The sequence below is a fragment of the Canis lupus genome, chromosome 27, assembly GCF_048164855.1.
Source record: "Canis lupus baileyi chromosome 27, mCanLup2.hap1, whole genome shotgun sequence".
Classification (NCBI taxonomy): domain Eukaryota; kingdom Metazoa; phylum Chordata; class Mammalia; order Carnivora; family Canidae; genus Canis; species Canis lupus.
This window is the reverse complement of record NC_132864.1, coordinates 24962870-24989856: the sequence shown is the minus strand read 5'-3', so window position 1 is coordinate 24989856 and position 26987 is coordinate 24962870. Positions and strand designations below refer to the sequence as shown.

The 26987-nt window shown below is 43.9% G+C and overlaps 2 long non-coding RNA genes across 7 annotated transcripts in view; one reads left to right on the top strand and one right to left on the bottom strand.

Moving 5' to 3' along the window:
* Positions 1 to 20110, top strand: part of LOC140619500 (uncharacterized) — a 37881-nt gene extending 17771 nt beyond the window's left edge. Inside the window, exons 4-7 of one of the 5 annotated variants that reach the window (XR_012019372.1) lie at positions 1019 to 1128; positions 5791 to 6005; positions 18614 to 18720; positions 19793 to 20110. This is a non-coding gene — a long non-coding RNA (uncharacterized lncRNA). Of the gene's footprint in view, positions 1 to 1018; positions 1129 to 5790; positions 6006 to 18613; positions 18721 to 19436; positions 19575 to 19792 lie in introns of those variants that run through there. The other 4 variants (XR_012019371.1, XR_012019374.1, XR_012019375.1 and 1 more) reach the window with 4 other exon arrangements.
* Positions 16251 to 26987, bottom strand: part of LOC140619501 (uncharacterized) — a 65080-nt gene continuing 54343 nt past the window's right edge. The window contains exons 5-6 of one of the 2 annotated variants that reach the window (XR_012019378.1): positions 26201 to 26260; positions 16251 to 16964 (exon numbers count right to left, since the gene is read on the bottom strand). This is a non-coding gene — a long non-coding RNA (uncharacterized lncRNA). The remainder of the gene's footprint in view (positions 16965 to 26200; positions 26261 to 26987) is intronic. The other variant, XR_012019377.1, reaches the window with a different exon arrangement.

Sequence of the window (26987 nt, the reverse complement as noted above, 5' to 3'; positions counted from 1 at the left end):
CAGGTAATGTCCTCATCATCATGTTCAGCACTAAATCACCCAGATACTGTCGGCAAAGACAAGGAGCCCCCAGCCCCTGGGCCTTTCCTTCCAGGACTCTGCAACCTCCGGCTTCTGTCTGTCTGGTTGCCTTCTGTCCTCTTCCAGCTCTCGGGCTCATGCCTCCCTCCTGGGACCTATTTCCGATGTCTCCCCAGAATCTGCCTGTCTTAGTATTGCAACCCTCAGGGGAACATCTTCATGCCTTCCTGAAAGGGGAGGGCAGGGTTAGCTCCCCAAAGCTAAGCACTGCAGGGGGCTGTTTAACCCTTCCCTGCCTTGGGACTTTTAAAGCCCCTAGAAGAAATTTCCCACTGTCTGGGAGACAGAGCTTTCACCTGTGGGAATTCCAGTTCCCACCTGCAGCTTGTTACTGTGGGGGAAGTACATGAAATGGGACAGACTCTGTGGCCAGTTTTGGTAACAGCAGAAACTGGTGGCTGAGCCCAAAAGCAGGCTTTAAATCACATGGTTCTCGTTCCAGATCTGCTGATAAACAATCATTCATTTGTCCATTCATTCATTCGACAAATATGTATTGTATGTATTGCCCCTGTTATATATATATATATATATATATATATATATATATATATATATTTTTTTTTTTTTTTTTTGCCCCTGTTATATTCTAAACACTGACACAGATGCCAGAGAAGCAGCACAAAACTGAGGTGGTCCCTGTGAGATCATCAGGAGGTCAGGTGTCCTCTCTGAATCTCAGCCTCTTTTTCTGTAAAGTGGGGGTGCTTATGAAGATGCAAGATCCCCTGCAAAGTCCTAATCCCCACCTCTAGCTGAAAAAAATGCTGGTGCCACAAAAGGAACACTGGATAGAGTCAGGATGCACCCTTCTGGCTGAGTGCCCCTGAATTGGTCATTTCTCTGGGACTGATTTCTTGGTTGGGAGATTGAGATGGCTGCTCGGCAGGATTTCAAAAACCCGTCTAACTCTGTGTGACATATTCTATGATTCCAGCATAAGGATAGCCTGTGACTCCAGGAACGGACATCCTCCCATTCTGGGTGCAAATCTCCTTTCTGGGATGCTTTCCATCATGCAGCAGAAAGAAACTTGCTTCTTGTCAGGTGAGCATGGAAGGATAGGGGGCACTTCCCAGGAGCTGCTCTCCCAGGATCCCCAGGGTCACTCCATTTACCTTCCCCATCTTGCTCTAATCTCTGTAAATTTAGTGGCATGACCATAAGCTACCTAGAGAACATAGCTGACCCATCACCAATAAATCAGAAGCTCTCAGTGATACTTCTGAATAAATGGTAGTCCCTTAAATAGGTAGGAAGGTGGGCTGGGGATGTTTACGGTGTCTCGGGAGAGATTTAAACCCGCATCCTGCTCAGGTGGGGAGACAGGGAGTGTGGGGAGGTCAAGAAGCCACTGGAGTAACTCCTGGGTGTTTGGGCAGAACCAGACCTTAGCCTTCCCAGTCAGGGCTGGCTCTATTTTGCATGAAAGGAGAACATCCCCCAGAGAGAGGGAAGAAAAGATGTCCCAGAGTGAAAGAAAGAGATGTCACCTCAGAAACCTCAATTAGAATCCCTGCTCATTTGAAAATCCCCTGCTTGGCCAGTTTTCCCATGTATAAAATGGGGATCCCAGTAAATGGAGACATTTCCTACTCAATTTTGTTTTTTGTTTTTTTTTTTAGTAGGCTCCATGCCCAGCATGGAGCCCAGTGCAGGGCTTGAACTCATGACCCTGAGATCAAGACCAGAGCTGAGGTCAAGAGTCAGATACTTATCCGACTGAGCCAACCAGGCATCCCAACATGTCCTACTCTTGACCTTGCACTTTTTGGTGGTAATCATGGACTGGCCTTTTCTTACACAGAAAAGGAAACAGGCTCAGAATGGTGAAGTGACTTGCCCAAGGTCTTGTAGAGAATAGTGGTTCAACCCAAGGCCTTACCCCCCAACACTGTGCCTTCTTTCCTGCGGTGGGAACTCTGGGTCCTATCTGGCTGCCTTTCCATTCAGGGGAGCTGAAACCCACAAGGAGAGCCCAGCTGCCCCTCTGAGGACCAGGGGCAGTGGGACAGTGTCTTCCTACATACCCCCAGGCTTTGCATTCCATCCCCTTTGGAGACTCCAATAAACAGGCAGATGGGCAACCCCAGGTGCAGTTGAAATCAGTTTCTAGTGGGTACGTGTCCAAGGACATCCCATGCCCTGCCAGGAACTGTTTGGAAATTCTAGCTGACCCTGGGTCATGGGAAGCAGGCTCTGCTTGGAAATAGGTGACGAATTGCAGTTAGGGGCTACTTATATTGGACCTCTCACTCACATGGGGTCTCTGACAGCTTCTAAGCATATTAGGCTCCCAACTGCTCTGCCTCAGAACTCAGGGGTCCCATGTCCTAGGATACACAGATGGCCATCTCAGGACTTTTCACAACACTCTGCCCAGAGCCCAGGGTTTCCTTCATGTCTCCCCACAAAGGCAAAATCATTGGTCCTTAGAGCTAAAAAGATGACCCAGTGCAATGGGTTTTCAATATTCAAAAATGGGTTTTGAGACATCAGAGCCTTTCTTCAAACAAAGTATTACTCAAAATCCCAATTATGCAGAACAGGTAAAAGGAGAACACCATTGATGGCTCTCTCAGTCCCCACCCACCCTTCTGCCTCCTGCCTTCCAAGCCAGCCCCGAGGCCCTTCCCCAGAACCCTGGGTCCTAAGGAACCCAGTTTGAAAACCAGGGCTTAATCTAATGGGGAAATGGGCCCAGAAGGGAAAATGCGTGGCCAGGGTTATATAGGGACATAGTGCAAGGGTGAGGCCCTTCCAGGAGGGCTGCTGAAAGCCCAAATAGGAAGCAGACAAACCCTTTCCCTTAGCTAAGTCAAAATCTGCTTTGTGGATTTGCCCCAAACTCATACATATTTCAGCTGCTTTGTTGATTAGTGGTTATTTGATTGGTTAGTTGGTCTGTGTTTTGGTTGGGTGATTTATTAGTTGCTCACTGAATGGTTGAATAGTTAGTTGGCTGATTGGGTAGTAGATTAGCTGGCTATTTGGACGATTAGTTGGTTAGTCTGTTGGTTCATGGCTAGTTGGTGTTCAGTTACTTGATAGAGTGGTTAGTTGACTAGTTGGATGGTGGGTTCACTCACTGGCTACCTAGTCGATTACATGGTTCATTGTTTCTTAATTGTCTGGTTGAACAAATGAGTGAGTAGTTGCATACAGTAGTGCTTTGGTAAAGGCTCTGAGATGTGAGGTGCACATCTGTTGGAAGGGGCACGAAGCAGATGGCCTGAAGAGGGAAGAGTGAGATCCACTCACAGACCTCAGTAAAAGTAGCAAAGTTGCTGTTGCCAGGGCGGGTTTGTCCACTTCTTGACCTGGGAGGCGAGTAGCTGAGCCCACTTGTGCCTCCCAGGGTTCCCAGTGCCCCCTGCTTCCTTCCACCCTTTCCGCCAAGCAAACCTGCTCTTTGGTCCTTTACTACCCTGGGGTGTTGGTGATGGAAAACAGCTCAGTGTCTTTTTTTTTTTTTTTGAGAGAGAAGGCTCATTCATGGGAGTATTTCAGCCATCCTACAGCAGATGGCATTGGGGTTGGAAGGAAAGATTCTTCTAGGACCTGGTGGTTACATTCCATGAGCAGCTTTGATATAAAGATAATGGCATAGATCATGTAACCTTCACAGTAAACTACAGTACTAAGCATTACTATAATCTCCATTTCAAAGATGAGGAACCTGAGACTCAGGGAGGGGCAGTGACCCAAGTTTCAACAGGTGGAGGGTGAGGGGTCCAGACTTGAACCCTGTCCCCCAAGTACAAGTATGGCCCCAAGATCATTCAGGTGTTGGAGCCATAATGGGTCCTCCACAGCCTGCCCTTCTCCAACCCTAAAACTCCTTCTTGCTCCCCTTGGGGTTCTGGATGCAAATCCAGGTGCCAGTGGGGAGCCCCAAGCATCACCCAACAATCCGGGACTGCATGCACCACCTCATCGCCACCACCACAAAATGAGCACAGTGGGTCCGTGTTCCCAACCCTGCCAAATGAGCTCTGAACTCACTTCTGAGGCCACAATAAGATCTCCTAGCTGTGGCCATTTTGTGCATTTATTTGCTAGATTAATGGCAGAAACAAAATTGCTTCTTCACCTTGGGACAGTCAGGGAAATCTGGAGACACCTGTGTGACAGCCCTATACATATTCCTCGATGTCAATCCTGCCTTTTGCTACACTTTTTGTTATCAGAATGCAGTGTTTTCTTGCCCATGCTTTGCAAGGCCAAGGGGGACAGGCCACGAATGCATAGGTGAGAGGAATTTTAGGCCTCCTCCCTCCTTTCCTCTCCATTTGTCCTTCCCAGGGATGTGGGAAGAGAAGATGCTTCAGGTGGGGCCACAGGTCAATTTCTTCAGCGACCAGCTTTCAAGATTTAATAATAATAATAATAATAATAATACATTAACTTGCTCATATTGGGTTATGAGCTCCCATATTGGGTTATGGCTCCCTTTGAGCCAAGCCCTTCATATCATCTCACTTCGTCTTGGCATCAGCGCCGTGAGCATGGAATGGTTATTATTCCCATTTTGCAGACGAGAAAGCCTGAGGCACAAGATCACATAGCAATTTAGTGGAGGAGCCCAGACTTGGGCCAGCACTTTCTGACACCAGAGCCTGAACTCTTCACCAGAATCCACATAATATGCTCCATGAACCTGACTGACCCTTCCCTAGGGTACAAGGTAGTCCCTAGTCGGGACTAAATGAGGGAAATAGGTCTTGGGAGTCTCCAGGGCCTGAACCCTTTGAAACATCCCCTGCTTTTAGGGCCCCCCATTCCTGTTCGAGTCCTGTCTCAGCTGCCCAGTGGTGGAGACCTCAAGCTCCAGGTCAAGCAGGAGGTCCCAGCCTCAGGCCCCCACTTTCCAGCCCTGTGGCCTTGGATCTTCTCTGAGCCTCAGTTTCTCCTGTATAAAAATGTCAAGTGAAAAAAAAAATGTCAAGTGAGGTGTGCTTGTTTGCGTGTTCTGCTAAGTCATAGATGTTCATGGAAAAAAAAAAGTTCCAAACATACAGGAGAGGAAAGTCTTTCTCAAAGCCCTGTCCTGGCCATCTTCCACGTTCTCCTCCCCAGACATAATCGCTATTACCAGTTTCTTACACATCCTTCTCCAGCAGGCCAAACAGAAAGTCCAATGATGGAGACTTTCCACACCTGTGCTCTCTAAAACCCTGGCTACCGAGCACTTGAAATGTGGTTAATGGGATGAGGTACTAAATTCTGGGTACTACTGGATGTTAGCTCATTTAAGTAGCTACACGTGGAGAGCTGGCTGCCATATTTGAGAGCACAAGTCTAGAGACTCTGATGACTAACATCCATGGAGCAATGACTATGTGGCAGGCAATATCCTAAGCACATCCCATGTAAATTCCTAGTTTGAGTAGGAACCCCACGAGTGGGTACTATATCACCTTTTTTCCCTCTCGAGATACTGAGGCACAACGAGATTAAATTCTCAAGAGGTCACTCTCCCAGGATGCAAAGGAGCTGTGATCTGAGCCCAGGCTGTTTGACTCCAGAGCCTGGGATCTTAGCCGCTATAGCTTGAGAGCCATCATAATCACATGAGCAGCTTAAATGGAGCATGGGCAATGAGCCTGGCATGTTGTCTGGCATGGAACAGGTGCTCAGGAACATACCTCAGCCTACCCTAAATTTCCCACCTCTGGGCCCTTGCTCATGCTTATGCCTCCTTTTCAGAATACCACTTCCTTCAATCCTTCCACTTCACCAAATCCCACCCAATGATCAGGCACCAAGGATGGGATAAAGTGGATCAGAGGCGTGAGTTGGCCTGGGCAAGACCTGAAGAAGTGGGGGTGTGGGGGAACGGGTCGCAGAACTCAGAGCAGACTGTGAAACAGTCCAAGCCACCCCCAGCAGGACAATGAGAAGACAGATATCATCTGTAGACAGTGAGTTGCATCTTGGGGAGCAGTGGGAAATGTGGTTAGGTAAGCATGGCTGGGAGAGGACATAAGAGTTTCAATTACCAAATATTAATTTATAAATGATTTAATAAGTGGTAAGGAGGTGGTATTGCTGTAATCATGCATTTAACATTTATTAAGCACCTACTTAATTAGTCAATAATCATCGGAGGCCACCTTAGAGTTTGCCCCCCATGGGACTGTCCTGAAGACAAACTGGACTTTCTGGTATACCTCCTCAGTGTCACCTTTTCCAAGTAGGGGAACATTTAAGGGGCAAATCTTTAAGTTCTCTACCTTTGTCCTGCTAACATGTTCTTTCTTTGTATATGAATCTACTCAATACGCCAATAAAAAAAAAAAAAGTAAAAACAGAACCATTATCCCATTTTACAGATGGTAAAGCAGAGGCTGGGGAAGTTGGAGACAATTTGTAACTTGACCTGTTAGTGGATGGGCTGGAATGAGCATGCAGGCCCCAGTCTGGGTGTCTTCATCCTGTGTCTAACTGTTCCCTTGCAGGGCACGGAGGTCTGTAAATTCCATCTGCCAAGAGGGGGCTTGCCAGCAAGAGGCATCTGGCATCCCTGGCACCAACTCAAAGGGCTGCCTTCCCGCTGCAGTGGGAAGAAATCCTTTTGCTTGGCATTCCACCTGCCATTTTCCACCTGGGTGGGTTTTAATCTCACAGACAACAGATATCTAAGCATCCCACCACCCTGGGGGAAAGCAAAACCTCAAAGTGGCCCAGGAAGAAGGGGCTGAGGGCTGTGCTCTGTGCCTAGGCACAAAGGGGCAGCTGTCATGCTCAGGATCCAGTGACTGAGAGACAGAGCATCCTACACAGAGCCTCTGGGGTGGGGGGAGCAGAAGCAGAGAGGGCAGCTCCTAGATCAATCTGTTTGCCCAATGGGGAAGGAGAGTGGGTCATCCCTTGGTGTCCAGGAAGAACCACCTGCTGTCTTGCTTCCCCTGGACCTGTCTTCCCTCCTAACAGTGCCTCTTCCTTCCCTGGCTCAGCTCTCTGTGTCTCAGGGGCTGTTTCCCAGGCTCCTGGGTCCACTGGATTCTGTCTAGATTCCACCAGTGAGAGCTTGGGCAGATTTGAGGACATGGGAAAGGGAGGACCCAGGACATTTCTCCCCCATCCTTCTCTGATATGGGTGTGAGTCTGACAGTGCTGGACTCGTTGGTGGCATCAGTTTCCCCTGTAATTCCAACTTATACCAGGTGGCCCCAGGCCCTGGGTGCCAATGGCACCACCCCCTCCCTATGTTTCTCCAGCCCTGGGGGAGGTAGCAGCTTCCCATTCTTGCTAATCTCTGACATGCCTCTTGTCTTAGTTTGCAGTACCCTCAAAGCGGATCCTGAAACAAAGACTGGGGTGCATGCAGTTTATTTGGGAAGTGGTGCCGGAAAACAAGTCAGGGAGGGAGTGGGGAAGTGAGATGGGGAAGGGATATAAGCTAAGGAAGGGTGTGTGAATGAGCTGGCCACTTCCATGGGCAAATGGGCTCAGTCCCACTGGAGAGCTTGTTGGGGTTTTTAAATGTTTTCATTTAAATTCAATTAATTAACATATAATGTATTATTGTTTTCAGAGATAGAGGTCAATGACTCATCAGTTTTATATAACACCCAATGCTAATTACATGATGTGCCTTCCTAATGCCCATCACCCAGTTTCTCCATCCCCCACCCCCAGTCGCCCTCAGATTGTTTCCTATGATTAAGAGTCTCTTATGGTTTGTCTCCCTCTCTGATTTCATCTTGTTTTATATTTCCCTCCCTTCCCCTATGATCCTGTTTCATTTCTTAAATTCCACATATCAGTGAGATCATATAATTATCTTTCTCTGACTTATTTCACTTAGCGTATTATCTTCTAGTTCCATCCATGTTGTTGCAAATGGCAAGATTTCATTTTTGATGGCTGAGTAGTATTCCATTGTGCATATATATCTACTTATCACATCTTCTTTATCCATTCATCTGTCAATGAACACCTGGGCTCTTTCCATAGTTTGGCTATTGTGGGCATTGCTGCTATAAACATTGGGGTGCAGGTGCTCCTTCAGATCATTATATTTGTATCTTTGGGGTAAATCCCCAGTAGTGCAATTGCTAGGTCATAGGGTAGCTCTATTTTCAACTTTTTAAGAAACCTCCACACTGTTTTCCAGAGTGGCTGCATTCCCACGAACAGTGTATGAGGGTTCCCCTTTCTGCACATTCTCACCAACATCTGTCATTTCCCGACTTGTTAATTTTAGCCATTCTGACTGGTGTGAGGTTGTATCTCATTGTGCTTTTGATTTGTGTTTCCCTGATGCCAAGTGATATTAAGCATTTTTTCATGTGTCTGTTGGCCATGTGTATGTCTTCTCTGGAGAAATGTCTGTTCATGTCTTCTACCCATTTCTTTTTTTTTAAATAAATTTATTTTTTATTGGTGTTCAATTTACCAACATACAGAATAACACCCAGTGCTTATCCCATCAAGTGCCCCCCTCAGTGCCCGTCACCCATTCACCCTCTTCTGCCCATTTCATGATTGGATTATTTGTCTTTGCTGTTCAGTTTGATAAGTTCTTTATAGATTTTGGGTACTAGTCCTTAATCTGATAAGGCATTTGCAAATATCTTCTCCCATTCTGTCAGTTGTCTTTTGGTTTTGTCAACTATTTCCTTTGCTGTGCAGAAGCTTTTTATCTTGATGAAGTCCCAATAGTTCATTTTTTGCCTTTGTTTGCCTTGTCTTTGGAGATGTGTCTAGTAAGAAGTTGCTGCAGCCAAGGTCAGAGGATGCTGCTTGTGTTCTCCTCTAGGATTTTGATGGATTCCTGTCTCACATTTAAGTCTTTCATCCATTTTGAGTCTATTTTTGTGTATGGTGTGAGGAAGTGGTCCAATCTCATTCTGCATGTGGCTGTCCAATTTTCCCAAAACCATTTGTTGAAGTGAGTGTGTTTTTTCTATTGAATATTCTTTTCTGCTTTGAAGATTAGTTGACTGTAGAGTTGAGGGTCCATTTCCGGGTTCTCTATTCTGTTCCATTGATCTAAATGTCTATTTTTGTGCCATTACAATACTGTCTTGATTATTACAGCTTTGTAATAGAGCTTGAAGTGCAGAATTGTGATACCATCAGTTTTGGCTTTCTTTTCCAACATTGCTTTGGCTATGGAGGTCTTCTCTGGTTCTATGCAAATTTTAGGATTATTTGTTCCAACTCTGTGAAATAAGTTGATGATATTTTGATAGCGATTACATTGAATGTATAGATTGCTCCAGGTAGCATAGACATTTTAACAATATTTGTTCTTCCCAATCCAAAAGCATGGAACATTTTTCCATTTCTTTGTGTCTTCCTCAATTTCTTTCATGAGTGTTCTATTGTTTTCTGAATACATATCCTTACCTCTTTGCTTAGGTTTATTCCTAGATATCTTATGGTTTTGAGTGCAATTATAAATGGGATTGACTACTTAATTTCTTTCTTCTGCCTCATTATTTGTGTATAGAAATGCAACTGATTTCTGTGCATTGTTTTATATCCTGCCACTTTGCTGAATTGCTGTATGACCTCTAGCAATTTTGAGGTGGAGTCTTTTGGGTTTTCCACATAAAGTATAATGTAATCTGCAGAGTGAGAGTTTGACTTCTTTTTTGCCAATTAGGATGCCTCTTATTTCTTTTTGTTGTCTGATTGCAGAGTCTAGGACTTCTACTATGTTGAACGGCAGTATGAGAGTAGATATCCCTGCTGTATTCCTGACCTTAGGGGAAAAGCTCTTAGTTTTTCCCTGTTAAGAATGATATTCATTGTGGACTTTTTGTAGATGGCTTTTATGATATTGAAGTATGTTCCCTCTATCCCTACACCGTGGAGAGTTTTAATCAAGGAAGGATGCTATACTTTGTCAAATGCTTTTTCTGCATCTACTGAGAGGATCATACGGTTCTTGTCCTTTTATTAATTAATGTGGTGTATCACATTGATTGATTTGTGGATGTGGAAACCATCCTTGCAGCCCAGTAATAAATCCCACTTGGTGATGTTGAATAATCTCTTTAATGTACTTTTGGATCCTATTGGCTAGTATTTTGGTGAAAAATTTTGCATCTATGTTCATCAGGGATATTGGTCTGTAATTCTCCTTTTCTGTGGGGTCTTTGCTTTGGGGATCAAGGTAATCCTGACCTCATAGAATGAGTTTGGAAGTTTTCCTTCCATTCCTATTCTTTGAAACAGCTTCAGAAGAATAGGTATTAATTCTTCTTTAAATGTTTGGTGGAATTCCCCTAGGATGCCATCTGGCCCTGGATTCTTGTTTTTGGGAGATTTTTTTTATTACTGCTTCAATTTCCCTGCTGGTTATGGGTCTGTTCAGGTTTTCTTTTTCTTCCTGTTTCAGTTTTGGTAGATTATACATCTCTAGGAATGCAACCATTTCTTCCAGATTGTTTAGTTTGTTGGCTCATAATACATTCTTAAAATAGTTTGCATTTCTTTGGTGTTCGTTGTGGTCTCTCCTCTTTCATTCATAATTTGATTTATTTGGGTCCTTTCTCTTTTCTTTTTGATAAGTCTAGCCAGGGGTTTATCAATCTTATTAATTCTTTCAAAGAACCAGCTCTTAATTTTGTTGATCTGTTATACTATTCTTTTGGTTTCTAGTTCATTGATTTCTGCTCTAATCTTTATTATTTCTCTCCTCCTGCTGGGTTTAGGCTTTATTTGCTCTTCTTTCTCCAGCTCCTTTAGGTGTGAGGTAAGGTTATGTATTTGAGACCTTTCTTGTTTCTTAAGAAAGGCTTGTATTGCTATGTACTTCCCTCTTAGGGCTGCCTTAGCTGGAACCCAAAGGTTTTGAACAGTTGTGTTTTCATTTTCATTTTCATTTGTTTCCATAAATTTTTTAAATTCTTCTTTTTCTGGTTGACTCATTCTTCCTTTAGTAGGATGCTCTTTAGCCTCCGTGTATTTTAGTTCTTTCCAAAATCCTCCTGTGATTGAGTTCCAATTTCAAAACATTGTGGTCCAAAAATGTGCAGGGAATGATCCCAGTCTTTTGGTACCAGTTAAGACTTGATTTGTGGCCCAGTATGTGATCTATTCTGGAGAATGTTCCATGTGCACTTGAAAAGAATGTGTATTTTGTTGCTTTAGAATGGAATGTTCTGAATATATCTGTGAAGTCCATTTGGTCCAGTGTGTCACTTAAAGCCTTTGTTTCCTTGTTGATCTTCTGCTTGAGTGATCTGTCCATTGCAGTGAGTGGGGTAATTAAAGTCCCCTACTATTATTGTATTATTATGGATGTGTTTCTTTAATTTTGTTATTAATTGGCTTATATAATTGGTTGCTCCCATGTTAGGGGCATAAACTTTTACAATTGTTAGATCTTGCTGGATAGACCCTTTAATTATGATATAATGTCCTTCTCATGTCTTATTACAGTCTTTGATTTAAAATCTAATTTGTCTAATACAAGAATTTCCACCTCCACTTTCTTTTGATGTCCATTAGTATGATAAATGGTTTTCCACCCCCCTCATTTTCAATATGGATATGTCTTTGGGTCTAAAACAAGTCTCTTGCGGACTGCATATTGATGGATCTTGCTTTTTTACCCAATCTGATACTCTGTGTCTTTTGATTGGGGCATTTAGTCCATTTACATTCAGAGTAACTATTGAAAGATCTTAATTTGGTGCCGTTGTATTACCTGTAAAGTCACTGTTTCTGTATATTGTCCCTGTTCCTTTCTGGTCTATGTTATTTTTGGGTTCTCTCTTAGCTTAAAGGATCCCTTTTAATATTTCTTAAAGGGCTGGTTTGATCACTTATTCTTGTAGTTTGTTTGTCTTGGAAGCTTTTTATCTTTCTTTCTATTTTGAAAGACATCCCTTCTGGATAAAGTATTCCTTGCTTTTTCATTTAGCATCCTGAATATATCATGCCATCTTTTCTGGCCTGCCAGGTCTCTGTGGGTAGGCCCGCTACCAGGCTAATGTTTCTACCCTTGTAGGTTATGGACCTCTTGTCTCAAGCTGCTTTCAGAATTTTCTCTGTCTCTGAGATTTGCCAGTTTCACTTTTATATGTTGGGGTGTTGACCTATTTTATTGATTTTGAGGAGGGTTCTCTCTGCCTCCTGGACTTGATGCCTGTTTCCTTCCCCAGATTAGGGAAGTTCCCTGCTAAAATTTGCCCCAATATATCTTCTGCCCTCCCCCCTTTTCCTCTTCTTCTGGGATCCCAATTATTCTAATATTTTTTTTGCTTTATTGTATCACTTATCTCTCAAATTCTCCCCTCCTAATCCAGTAGTTATTTATTTCTCTTTCTCAGCTTCTTTATTCTCCATCATTTTGTCTTTTATATCACTAATTCTCTCTTCTGCCTCATTTATCCTAGCAGTTAGAGCCTCCACTTTTTATTGCATCTCATTAATAGCCTTTTTAATTTCAACTTGATTAGATTTTTGTTCTTCTATATCTCCAAAAAGGATTCTCTAATGTCTTCTATGCTTTCTTTCAAGCCCAGCTAGTATCTTTATAATCATTATTCTGAACTCTAGTTCCAACATCTTACATATGTCCATACTGATTAGGTCCCTGGCAGTCAGTACTGCCTCCTGTTCTCTTTTTTTAAGGTGAGTTTTTCCATCTTGTCATTATTTCAGAAAGTGGTCACTTTTCTATTTATAGAGTTGCAGCTAGTCTTTTCTTAGATCTCTGGTTGAGTTCACAGGTGTTCAGAATGATTTGATAGCTATCAAGCTGAATTCCTGGGACCAGATAAAACTAAGGTCTCCTACTCCTCTGCCATCTTGGACTCTCTCCCAAAGTGAAGTCCTTCTGAAAAGGGATGTTTCCTTGGGAAACATACCTCAGAGTCAACCCACTGGAGGAATGAGAAGCTATGTCATTTACTTAATTCTATCTCCCTTGTCTGAGGGCTGGCTCTGGGGTGTTAACTGTCTCATACCTCCAGACTATACCTGCAAGCTCCCAAGTCCAGAAGAAATACCTCATTCAGAGAAGTAGAGTTAAATGTGCTGGAAGTGGAATGGAAAAGACACTGCATGAAAGAAGATGGACAAGTGACCAACGAGCACATGAAAGATGCTCAACAGCATTAGCCACACAACAATAAAACCACAATGAGATAACACCACCCACCCACCAGAATGGCTAAAGCTGAACAGGCTGATAATAACAAGTATGAGTGAAGATGTAGGACAACCGGAACTCTTATCCACTCCCAGTGGCAATTATAAAAATGATACAACCACTTTGTGTAAATATCTGTTTCTTATCAAACTAAACAAGCACTTCCTCGAAGGTGCAGCCATCACTCTCCTAGGTACATACTCAAGAAACATAAAAGCATATGTCCACACAAAGACTGGTATGCAAATGTTTTTAGTGCTCTGTTTATACTAAACAAAGACTGGAGACATTCCAGATATCTATCAGCAGATGAATGGATAAAGAAATGGTGACATATTCATATTCAATGGAACATTACTCAACCATAAAAATGAACAAATTTTTAATGTATGCAATAACAGGGATGAATCTCAAAATTTAAAATGTTCATGGAAGAAGCCAGGTACCAGCTATATGATTCCATTTATGTGAATGGGAACATAATTCACATAAGGAATTATGTGGAATCTTCCCACTAGGGAAGATACAACCAATCTATGATGCTGGTGGTCAGAATGGGCATTGTCTGGGAGCAGAGATGGTACTGGCTGGAAAGGGAGATGAGGGAAACTTCCAGAATAAGACTGCTTCATATCTTGATCTTAGTGATTGGTCATACCATGCTCTCAAATGTAAAAATTCATACACTTTTGATTTTGTGTCTTTTATGTAAAGCATACACCTTTATTTTTAAAAGTACAAAATATAATAAATGAGGAGTTCCATTCTTAAAAGTTCTGCTCCAAACCCTTAGCTGGTTACTGAGGATGACTGCAGTTGGGGTCTCCAGCCTCATTAGGGAAAGGTAAGGGAGGGCTCAGGACAGGCTGAGGCTTTGGAGCTGCCAGTGCAGAAAACACACTCGCTCCCGTCACTGACTTATGATTAAGAATTTTCCTCCTGGCCTCTGAGTGTTTTACTGGCTCATCCATCAATCTGTCACGGCGGCCGTCAAGGCAAGAGCAGCAGAAAACTAACAGCTCACACCCAAACAGCCTGAATAATTCAACACCCGCCACAGCCTCTGGACACTAGGAGCATGAAGCTAATTTTTTATTTATTTCTCAGGCTCTGCAGTTTATTTTCATGCCCCTGGAGCATGCCCCTGGAGGCTCAGAGAGTGGGCATGGGACTTCCATGGATCTAGAGAGGATGAGCCAAAGCCATAGACCTGGGGTATTCCACCCTGATGTCTGGGGCAGGACAATGGACCCAAAGCAGGGGCACTGTCAAATGAGGGCGTCTAAACAGTGGACAGAAAGAGCAGATACTGGAGTCTCAAGATTTTAGATCTGGGTGAGCCACTTCTCAGCTGTGTGGTCTTAAGCAAATCACTTACATGGTGCTTACTTTGTGCCCCTGGCCCGGGGCCAGGCACCTGAATAAAGGGTGCCATTAACATTGGTCCTAGAAGTTCATGTCTGCCACCATCATTTTTGCAAAGGATCTTAGAAGATTAGGGGCTGGACTGAAAAATAGGAAGGTCTGCCCAGCTCCCTTATCCCCAATCTAGGAAAGATTTGTGACCTCCAGGAAGGGATGAGCTGCCACCACAAACCCTCTGGGCTCTTTGGAGAAGGAAAACAGTGGGCAACTCCTTGATTTATGCAACATTTCAAGGGCCTGAGAAATGCTTACCCAGTCCTGGCAATGTGTCACATGGGTGGCACTTTCAGGATTTCTGAGTCAGAAACCATTTTTATAGGGAACAAATATTCTTGTGGTTGCAGCCCCTTGAGTCCCCAGGGGTTCCCTGTATCTGTTAGCTACTTATTGAACTTTGAGGGTGAGCAACATCCAGTAGTGGACAAGTCAGATCAGGAAGTTCCCAGGCACCAGGGAGCTCAGGCATGGGCTCCTTTTCTTCAGAAGCTAATCACTTTGGGACACCTGGGTGGCTCAGTCAGTTAAGCATCTGACTCTTGATTTCAGCTCAGGTCATGATCTCAGGGTCCTGAGACTGAGCCCTGCGTCTATCTCTGCACTTAGCGAGGACTCTGCTTGTCCCTCTCCCTCTACTCCTCCCCCTATTTGTGCTTTCTTTCTCTAAAATAAAATAAGTAAGTAAATCTTTTTTTAAAAAAAGAAGTTAATCACTTTGGGGAAACCAAGGCAGCTCAGTAGCTCTAAGGCTTCTCTCTCAGGGCAAGGTGGAGAAGGCTGATTCCCAATAATCTTCTGGGAAGAAAGGGTCCAGAATGATCAAACCCTCCTGCCTCAGGAAATACCAGATAATTCCTCATTACCAGCTCCTTACTTCCCTAGCAGAAAGTTCTGATGAGGAGTAAAAGGAAAGAATCTCTGCATCAGTGGTTCTCAAACTTGAATTAACATCAGAATCAACAGGGAGGGCTTTTTAAAACACAGATTGCCAGGTACACCTCAAAGTTTCTCATTCAGTAAGTGTGGGGAAGCACCTGGAAATGTGCATTTCCAACAATTTCCTACAAATACTGCTGCGGTTGCCCTGGTGACCACACTTTGAGAACAAGTCTGGATGAAAGATGGGGAAAATGGAGTTAAAATTGTAGCCTTGCCATATCCTGGCAGTGTGACCTTACACAATCTACTTGGCCTCTCTGAGACTCAGTTTCTTCATCTTGACAGGGTTAAGATCAGAGACAATAAACACTGACACTTCATAGGCCCTCAATATAACACCCCCAGGTGACAATTCCTTCAAGATAATATATATATATATATATATATATATATATATATATATATATATATACTGAGAGAGAGAGAGAGAGAGAGAGAGAGAGAGAGTAAGTGGGGAGGGGAAGTGCAAAGGAAAAGAGAGAGAGAGAATCCTAAGTAGGCTCCATGCTGAGTGTAGAGCCCAATGAGGGGCTTGATCTCACAACTCTGAGATCATGATCTGCAACAAAATCAAGAGTTGGACATTCAACTGGACTGAGCCACCCACATGCCTGCACCCCCCACAATAGATTAAAAATAATCTATTATTTTTGCTTTCAATGTAGACCACTGCAGCAAAACAGCCTCCTTGAATTCATTTTTTTTAAATCAATGGTTTCACAAAGAAATCAGTGGCTTCACAGAGCAGAGTTCCATGAAGTCATAAGTTAGAGCCAGGATCTGTAGAACTCACAGGAAACTCTCAGCATCACATTAAGCAGAATGGATGCCCAGATTTGTCTGTGCACACAAAATAGTGTTAACCTAAAGAATCAATTAACTTCTTGGCAGACAGGCCATCTAACCCCAGGGCACCCAGTGAGGGCTTGCTCACCCCAGCTGCCCTGAGCGACACAGAAGCAAATCTTCTAAGTCCTTTTCTTTCTAGTGTCCACATGATTAAGGACAAGATGCGTCACGGAGCTTCTCAATCAGGGGGCAACTCCATTAACAATCCTCAGATGGCAAAATGTCATTGGCCATGTTGTCCTGTGCAGGGAGGGCCCAAGGTAAATGATACCTGCACTTCATAAGCTGCAAGTAATGATGTTCTATTGCAAGGTATTCTTTTATTGCAATGCTAAACCTGAGCTCTTGAGGCCTCGGTTTGATATTCCCACTCTGATGTTGCATAATGCTAAGTACAATAGTCTGAGGTGAAATCAGGAACAGGGATCAAAGTGGGATCGAGAGAGGCTGAGATTTGGACAGGCTATAAGGGCCGAGCTAGGAGGACAGGTCCACTTCAGCACCACAGACAGCACCACGCAGCAGCGCTTCTCTGGGGGGAAATTGCTTGAATCTGTGTGAAGACAAAGGTACATATGATAGTAACATTCACATTGTGGTCTAAATCAGGGTTTCCCAACCCTGGCGCTATTGACATTTTGGGCCAGATAATTGTGGAGGGCTCTCCTATGCATTATAGGGTGTTTAGAAACATCCTTGGACTCTACTCACTCCACCCCCGATAAAAAAAATAGCCATTGCCCAATGTCCTCAAGGGGACAAACTCAGTCCTACTTGAGAACTACAGACCTAAGTGAATAGCACTTTCTGGAGTTGTAGAGTGTACGTCTATATACATCTATGAGATTACTCTCACAGTCCAACCTTCAAACTGCTTCAAATAGGACTTAAGGAGCCCTCTTCTTTATTCTGGTAGGAAGGACTAAGTGGGTTAAAAAACAGGCAAACAAGTAAAATAAGTAAATAAAATAAAGACTGTAATAAGTGCCATGAAAAAAACAGAGGGATGTGATCAGAAGATAATGCGAGAACATGTGCGCTAGACAAGGGAATCCTGGTATGCTGTTGGTGGAATGCAAACTAGTACAGCCACTGTGGAAAACAGTATGGAGGGTCCTCAAAATTAAAAAGAGCTACCATATGACCCAGAAATTCCACTTCTGGGTATTTATCCAAAGAAAGTGAAAACATTAACTTGAAAAGACATATACACCCCCATGTTCATTGCAGCTTTATTTACAAGAGCCAAGACGTGGAAACAACCTAAGTGTCCATCAGTGTCCATTAATTTTCATTGCCTTTGTCAAAGTCTGAGGCTACGTCCATTTCTTCCTTGAGATTCACTGGGAATCAAGCATTGACTTTTCCATACATATTTTTTTTCTAGGCAGTGGTGAACACAGATGTGCATTTAGGAGAGGGCAGATGGCTAGGATTTCTTTTTCATATGTGGGCTTTGGGAACTCCTCAGAAGACCTCACTATCCCCCAGTGCTCCATAAACAGGAAAGTTGGAGATGTCCTGAGTGTCCCCTTGGGAGGGTAGGAGGAGGTTGTTCTTAAAGTGCTGAAATCATTGACTTTTGAAGGACACATGGGGGAAGAGACAAAATTAAATCTCAGGAAAGGGAATTATAATGGCAACATCCATGCACTGGAGCTCTGGAATCAAACAGAGGTGGGTTTAAAACCCACCTCCCCCACTTATTAGCTGTGAGACCCGAGGCAATTGACTTTACCCTTCTGAACTTCAGTTTCCTCATAGGCAAAATGGAATTAATAATAATACCTATTTCGTAGGGTTCCAGAAGGGCAAGGAACAAAATAAGATTCAAATAAAATGTAAGCGTCACAAGAATGCAAACATGGTAGGGTCCTGAAATTGTGTTGGTATTATACCCACATATCTTTTATATATACATATTAGTTAAGTTAATGATTTGATGATGGGTGAGTGCCTGGGTCAAAAAATAATAAACCAGAGAGAAGGGATGCTTGTTACATAATAGCAGAGAGTTTAATAACACTTCTCCCTGGAGTGATATGGAAATTGGATAATGTATATAATCTAGTGGGTGATCTAGATAAAAAGATCTCCAGGAAGAATGTTGTGGATGACACCTGTTCTTCTTTTCTTCTCTTTTCTTTTCTTCTTTTCTTTTCTTTCTTTTATTTTTCTTTTCTTTCTGCCCGTTTCTTCTAGATGCTTATAGTAATATGCAAGAGGAGAGAGATAAATTAAAGAAATGACCATCAAACAAAAAGGAGACAGACCTTGATAGTTTTGGAAGTTGCCCATATCTCCAGATGGTAAATGTTAAAACTACATGTTTCCAGACAGAGATCAAATCCAGGGCACTGTCAGGAAGTAGGGGATAAAGATGAAGTTGGGGTATGACTGTAAAATCCCTTATTAATGCCCCCAAAAGACCTAAGCTAGTGCTGCAAATAACCAATCAGTCGAACCACACAGATTTAGTAAATTTAAGAGTACTGTGCCTCAGCTGCCTTGGGATTTTTCAGCAGATGCTCAAGGAAGACAAGAATTTATCTCAATGACATTCACAGGTGTGGAGGCCTTTTTTTTTTTTTTTAATGGAATGAACCTGTAATAAGATCACAAAAATTTTAATAGAAATGTATTGGCAACAACACGGCCAGCTTAGATTGAAAGAGACAAGAATTACAGGGATTAAAAAGGGGCCTTTTGGACTCTCACACCTCTACAGAGGGAAAGTAGGATGAGAAAATAGCTCATCTGCAAACACAGACTTCCTGTGTTTCATGCGGAAAGATGAATCAGAGGGTGAAACCAGGAGCCATAGAGATTTATTCCCAGACTTTGAGTTCCAATTTTAAAAACTGCCAACTTGTGCCTGCTGTATTTAAGAATTGTAATGGACCAGTAACCTGTGTGCCTCTTTTATCCGCCTCGTCCTTACTTTTAAACAGGAGTGTCTATAGCTTTTGTCCCCTGCTTTCCTCTATGCATGTGTATATAGGAATCCAGATAACTTTGTTCACAGGTCTCAGAGAGAGAGGAGCAATAATTAAGGAGCTCTACCAAAGACACCACATCTGAGGATCTTCATCCAGACCTACACTTGAGTTGATGATGAGATTCTGACTTTGAGCTGATGCTATAATGGGATGTAACTCTTAGGGGCTGTTGGTGGGGAGGCAGGGGCAAGTGAGGGGGGTAAGGAATGTATTTTATACATTGGAGGAATATGAGCCACTGGGACCAGAGGGCAAACTGTGCTAGCCACTCTCCAAGATGGGTCCTGTGTAGTCCTCTTCTATGCTGACCTGTGTAACCACTAGGATATTACAAAAATGACATTGTGTGAGTTCTAAGGTTATGTCATTTAAAAAATTGCAGTTTCCATCTTGCTCTCTTCTCGTCCACTCTTGGAAGTTAAGCTACTCTGTGGTGAGGGTCCTGAAGCAATCCTGTGGAAAAGTACTGATGGCAAGGAACTGAAGTCTTCTGCCAATACCCATAACCAATGTGCCAGTGACACAAATGACCCATTTTGAAACTAAATCCTCCCACGCTGGTCAAGCCTTTAGAGGACTACCAACCTCAGCTGACATCATGACTGCAACCTCATGAGAGACACCAATCCAGGAACCACTCAGCTAAACTCCTAAATTTCCAACCTATGGAAGCTGTGAGAGAATAAACATCCATTGTCATTTTAAGGCTAAGTTTTGGGATGATTTATTGAGCGGCAGTAGAGAACTAATACAAATTTCCCAAAGCATGTAACCCATTCCTTAGAACAAACTAAGGCTTAATAAACCAAATGCCCAATGTTATTATTAATAGAAAGGTAATAGAAAGGGGATTTGCCCTTGAATAATACAACTTATCATCCTCCTCTTGCATATTGCTATACACATCAAGAAGAAACAGGTTTCATCTGCAACATTCTATCTGAAAAGCTCCTTATCCTTACCCAGTTGACTACATACATTATCTAATTTCTGTGTTACCCTAGGAGAAAGTGTTACTAAGCTATCTACTGCTATGTAACAGTCACCCCCTTCCGCCTGATTTATCATTTATTCATGCTTGCACTCACTCATCAAATCATTAACACTATTCCTGGCAGAGGGAATAGCATGTGCAAAAATCTCGAGGTGACAGTGAGCAAATGTTAGTCAAACTGAAGACGCTCTGTATGCCCGCATAAGGGGCTGCACAGAGGTAGAGAGGAGGGGCCAGATCCTAAAGGGCCTCATAGAGCTTTAGCAGAAGTCTGGGCTTTATCCAGGGCAGTGGGGAGCCATGGAAGAGAATAAACGGAGGAGAGATAAATGTGCATCTTAGGAAGTTCACTCTGGTGACAGCATGGAACATGGTTGCAAGGGAGCAACAGTACAGAGAGCATGAGCAGGTAAAGGTGGTTAGCTTGGAATGGTGAATGGCTTGAGGGATATAGCAAGGTGGACAGAGGATCCCAACTTCAACAGCCATAGAGGGAGAATCAATCAAATTCCTGGTCATAATTGTTTTTATAAACGAAAGCATAAGCAATAGGAAGGTTGGAATTGAGGACTTTGCCTTATGTCCGTTTTCTTGTGTTCCCTCTCCTCCCTATGCCTAGAGAGCCCTGGGGACAGGTTGGCCTGGGTCACCCAACTCCCTCAAGCCACACGGCCAGGAAATAATTGCATTTGCCTGCTCCCCAAGGTAGCCGACCCAGATGAGGAAGACACGGAGGCGGGGCAGCCGCAGCACTGGGGGTACTCCTGAGTTAATTGAGAGCACACGGGATGAGCTGCTGCTCTGTTTTCATCTCAATGGATCTAATTAGACAAGCAGCAATTGTGCTAAATGGACTGGCCCAGCAGACCAAGGCCACGGCTGGATGCCTAGGGACCCAGGCAGGAGTCAAAGCAATCTCTGCCAAGATAATGGTCTTTCTTGAAAGAGATGGGGCCAGGGGTAGTGTGGCTGGGGCTTGTTGGACATATGCAACCTGCAGAAATCAGATTTCCATGGACACAATTACAAAGTCATGCCATAATTCACTAAGATCTACTGAGTCTCTCCAGAGCTCCCACTACAGGCCAGACACTGCCCAGCACGGGGGACACGGCTATGAATAAGATGGACTTGTCCCTGCCCTCCTAGAGATTACATTCTAGCAGATTAACATGTCACAGCCAAATGATCGCACATGAGATGAAATAATCATGGCCAAGCAGCAAGGGAGATTCCCAGGGCTGTGAGGAGTGTGGTAAGTAAGAACCAACACTGACCGAGTGACTATTAGGCACACATTTTAACTCATTTAATCATTACAACAACCCCCACGTGGAAGGTTTTATTCTTGGCAGTTCTATTTTGCAGATGAGGAAATTGAGGCCCAGAGAGAGGAAGTGACTTTCTCAAGGTGACCTGGAAGGGAAGTAGCAGAGCTGGGATTTGAATCAGGTGCTCCGGCTCTAGCATCCAGATGCCTCACTGCCACCAGGCAGAGGGTTGTACAAAGGTCCTGTGGTGGGAAGGAGGGTAAGTATTAGAGGAACTGCCAAGAGGCAAGGGAACTGGATGGCAGAGACGGGGGGAGGAGGAGGATACAAGCAGATGCCTGGAGGAGGGCAGGTGGAAGTTAGGGCCAGACCCCAATGGATGTGTGAGTCGTGTCAGGCAGGGACATATGTCTTTATTTTAAGGGCAGTAGGGAGCCACAGAAGGGTTTTCAGCAAGGGAGGGATGTAACCAACTTTGATTCTTACCCACCCAGCAGCAACAGGAGGTCAGGAGAACACACATTTGACAGATGAGGAATCTGAGGTCAGAGAGATAGGGTGCCTCAACAGAATAAGATGGGAGGATCTAGAAGGGCACATCAACTGGGTAACCTTGGGCAAGCTCCTTGACCCCTCTGGGCCTCTACTTCCCCATCTGTAAAATGGGGACATAGGGTGATCATCAAAGACCATTTTAGCTCTGACCTGCTAATATCACTTGGCTGTTTCTTTTTTCTGTGTGTTCTTCCTCCAATCTAATGCCATATAAAATCCCCACTAAGCACTAGGCGCTATACTGGTTCCAGTCCCAACACTGGAGGAAGATTACTGAGCATCACCTGCTGCTTTCACATCCCTGCATTATGCCCCAAATTCAGGGGGTACCCTGTACCTGCCAAACTCACCCAGGACTCCCACCTAACACCAGCCCCGTGCCACCCGCTCCAACAGCTGTGGCCACAGCAGGCCTTCCGTCTCCACTCAGGATCATTTTTCCCTCTGATGAAAACAGATGGAGAGACTTGGAAGGAAACACAGCCCAGCCCCTACCCCAGGGCTCATGGCTCTGGGATGGGAGGAGCGCCAGAGCTCATTTCGACACCAGCTGCCTCACTTGGGCTCCAGGTTCCAAGGCCAGCTCCCCGGAGACTTTTCCTGCCTCTCTGCAGGCCATGGGAGCTCAGATTTCATTTCCTTGAGCTCTGGTTGCTCCAAGCCCAGCTCCTCCTTCTGCTGGCACAGCACCATCTCTCTGGCAGCACCTCTCCCTGGAGAGGACTCCACTCAGCTCTTTCTCCAAGGACTTCAGGAGGTGGACAAGGCCCCACTGCTACCCCTGTCCCCCACCCCCACCCCCACCAGCAGACCTCCATCCACGCAGGGATCTAGGAGCCATGGCCTCCACTTTATATGTAGACCCAGTTCAGAACTGATGGTGCTCAGAGGACATTTGGGGACAGGAATTGATAAATAATTATAAAAAGTTTAGAAATGTACAAGCTCCTCATCCCAGTAGCACCTTTTCTAGAAATGTCTCTTACAAAAATATTTGCCCTTGTATCATCAGGTATTTATCTGTAACTCAAAAATCCAAGAGGCTTTGGAAACCGAACATGTTTCCTAAGTCTGGAGCCAACACTCGCTTGACAGCAAAACCCCATCCTCACCTCACAGGAGGTTATTTATGGTGCTCATTTTATCCCCCTTAGTGGGAATGTTTATGGGTTTCACTGAAGAATTTCTTAGTAGGTTTGATTATAAGGTGCCACCTGAGCCCCCCCTAGGGGTATCATGTGGTGTGTGCTATATGTACTCTATAACCTATCTCAAATCCAAAACCCCTGAGGCCCAAAAGACGGCTAGCCCCAGGCAGTTTGGATAACGGATGTAGACCTGCACTGGCCAAGAGTAGAGATAACCTAGAAATCTGCTCACGGGGGACTTATAACCATGTTGGTATGCATCCCCACACTGGAATAGCAGTAACAATAGCAAGATCACAGCAAAACTTTCAGACAGGACCCGTCATTACCCGTCATTTTGCAGATTAGAATACCGAGGCTCAGTGAGGACAGGTCACTTTCTCATGGAAGATGACCCTGATGTAGAAAGAATAAGGTGGTGCTGGCAAAGAATAAGGAGATACCGCCAAACTGCACAGTTGATTTAAAAAAAAAAAAAGGCAAGTTGTCTGACAATAGTGTAAATCCATCACGTATGTGTGTGCACATAATCTATACATATACAATATATGACGTTCGAGAGCAGTTTTATGTGTCAGTTTGGCCAGGCTACACTACCTCGTTATTCAAAACCAAATCTGGCAGCAATATAGGTGCTATTGTGAAGGCATTTGCTTGTTTCATTTTCTCTTTTCTCTATGTATCCATAATAAAATAAGGGCTCTGAGAATAATTTCTTTTGTCTTTTAGTAGTAGAACTCTTTTTTGTTTGTTTGTTGCTCCAAATTTAATCTAATGTGGAATTCCTGTGTTGACCTTTGTTTTTCAAGATGGCTCTCCCCATTTCGCGTCCTTTGGGGAGCCTATCAATCAAGAGACCCTCTCCCTCCCTAGTGCCAGGCTGGCAGGTGTCCCGAGCTCAGCCTGTTTCTATGAAGGTATTTTGTAGATGTCACTGATGTGTCATATGTGATTATGTGATAATCAGTTGATTTTAAGTAAAAGGGATTATCCTACATAGTCCTGACTCAATTAACAGAAAGGCTTCCAGAAGAGAACTGAGGTTTCCCAGAAGAAGAAATTCTACCCATGGACCGCAGTTTCAGCTCCTTCTGGAGAGTTCCAGCCTACTCTTTCCAATGGCCCACTCTAAGGAGTTCAGACTCACCTAGCCAGTCCCCACAATCATATGACCAGTTCCTTGCAATAAAGCTCTTCTTTGTAGATCTCCCACTGGCTGTTTCTCTGGATGAACCCTGACAGATACTCTGTGTAACCGAACATTTTCTTGCGTAACTCCACTCCTCCCACCAGTGGGTATATCCTGCCTTTGTCTGTTCTCACTACCACCCTGTGTGTGAGGTGGGTACTATCATCAGTCCCACTTTCCAGAGGAGGAAGCTGAGTCTCAGAGACATTAAGCAATTTCCCCAAGCACACACAAAGACACCTATGACTCTCCTCTGCCTGACTTCAACGTGTGTGCTCTTTAACCGCCAATTCACCAGCTCAGAAACATCTCCCTAGACAAAACAGGGAGGAAAAAAGAGGGGTTTTGACTGCCCCCTCCAAGTAGGTGATTTGTAGACAAGCTGAGAACAAGGCAGATGACCAGGGCTTGTATTTCAAGGTGGGGGCAGTAGCTACCTTCATCAACTAGCTTTGTCTCCTGCCTGCCCCGTCCTTCAGTCTCCAAAGAGGGCCACACTAGTGGCCATGTGTCCAAAATTGTAAAACTGACCCCTCTCCCCCAACAGGCAGCAGCAATGCCAAAACAAATGAATTGGCAAAACAAATTGAATTGTTCCACACACCACACAGCACCAGCCACTGATGGATTAATGAAGGGCCAGAAGCCCTTGTATGGGAGAATGAAAGCTGGATAAGAATCCGGGACACCTGGCTTCTAGCCTGATCCAACACAAAGACTTGTGTGACCTTGGTCATGTCACCAAACCTCTCGGAGGCCAAGATTGGGAGAAAGCAAGAACCAAACACGTTTATCCTATTAATTCTTAAGACGATACCACCTCCATCTCACAAATGAACTGGGCTGGAGGTCACATGACTTGTTCTCTTCATTCAACCAGGAATTGGCAAAGCTGAAATGCAAACCTCAATCCACTGACTCCAGAGCCCAACTTTACAGGGCCCCTTTGCAATTCCATGGGCCCCAGAGGAGCTTCAAGGCAGCAGGAATTCTGGGCATATGTGAGCCAGCTTGGCTCATTTCCCTCTGAGTGGAGGGTTTATTGATCTTATTGCAGCTACAGAGATCTTATTGCAGCTACAGAATGGTCCACAGTTGGGGAATTACTAAACAAGAAAGCACAGCAGCCTCTGATTTATGAGATGCACGAAGTGTACCAGGCAAGCCAATCAACTGGCAGACATTTGCATATTAATAAAACCTCATAAATAATGCAGAATATGACAAGCAGAGTTGATGTTTGCCACGGGACAGCAAGTCCTGGCCCTTCTGAGCAGGGGATCTCAAATTTGAGTGTGGGAATCGCCCATAGAGCTTATTACAATGACACCTTCAGAGTGTCTATTCAGACAACTTAGGGTAACACTCAAAAAGTCACCTTTCAAACCAGTTTCCAGGTGGTGCTGGTGCTGCTGCTGGTCCAAGAACCACATTTTGGGAATCACTATTCTAACTTGCTGCCGCTGACCCCACCTTCCCTCTGCATCTGGAAGAGACTGGCCTCCACCTCCCAACCCCGAGATGCCAAGTGGAATCCTAGATCTGCTACCCACTAGCTGAATGACTCCAGGCAAGTTCTTTAAGTCTTTGGTCCTTAGTCTCTTTGTCTGTAAAATGGGACAACAGTACTCACCTCAAGGAGCTTCTGTGAGAAATGAAGAAGAGGTACAGAAAGTGCTGGCTGGCCCAGGGCCTAGAAGGTAATAAGAATTAAAAAAAAAAAAAAAAAAAAAAAAAGGACAGCTTTTACAAAGGAAATGTCTGGCCATGACTCAGTATTTTGATTATTATATTACTGTTTTAAGTTTTTTGAGAAAATAATTTTAGACATACAAAACAGTTGCAAAAACAGCACCTACAATTCCTGTGTACTTGGCAGACACCAAGTGCTCAAAACTAATTCAAGGACAGGTCAGCATCATGCACATCTTCATAAGATGTGCTGAGAAGTATATAATGTCATTCCATGATATTTCCCCCAAACGTACAACAATTTGAATCTAATCACAAGAAAACAACAGACAAATCTACACAGAGAGACATTTTATAAAGCAACTGGCCTGAAGTCTTCCAAAATATCAAGGTCATGAAAGACAAGGAAAAAACTGAGAAACTGTACCAGGCTGAAAGAGCCCAAAGAAGCATCAGGAAAGTAATACTATACATAGGGATGCCTGGGTGGCTTTCTTAGTGAAGCACCCAACTCTTGATCTCAGCTCAAGTTTTGATCTCAGGGTTGTGAGTTCAAGCCTCATGTTGGGCTCTGTGCTGGGTGTAGAGCCTACTCCAAAAAAAAAAAAAAAAGGAAAGTAATACTGTACATATGTGTATATTTACTTATACACGTATAACCTGAGAGAGAAAGCCTATATGGGAAAATATTAACCTTTGGGGATTTTGGATAGAAGAGCATGTGGAAT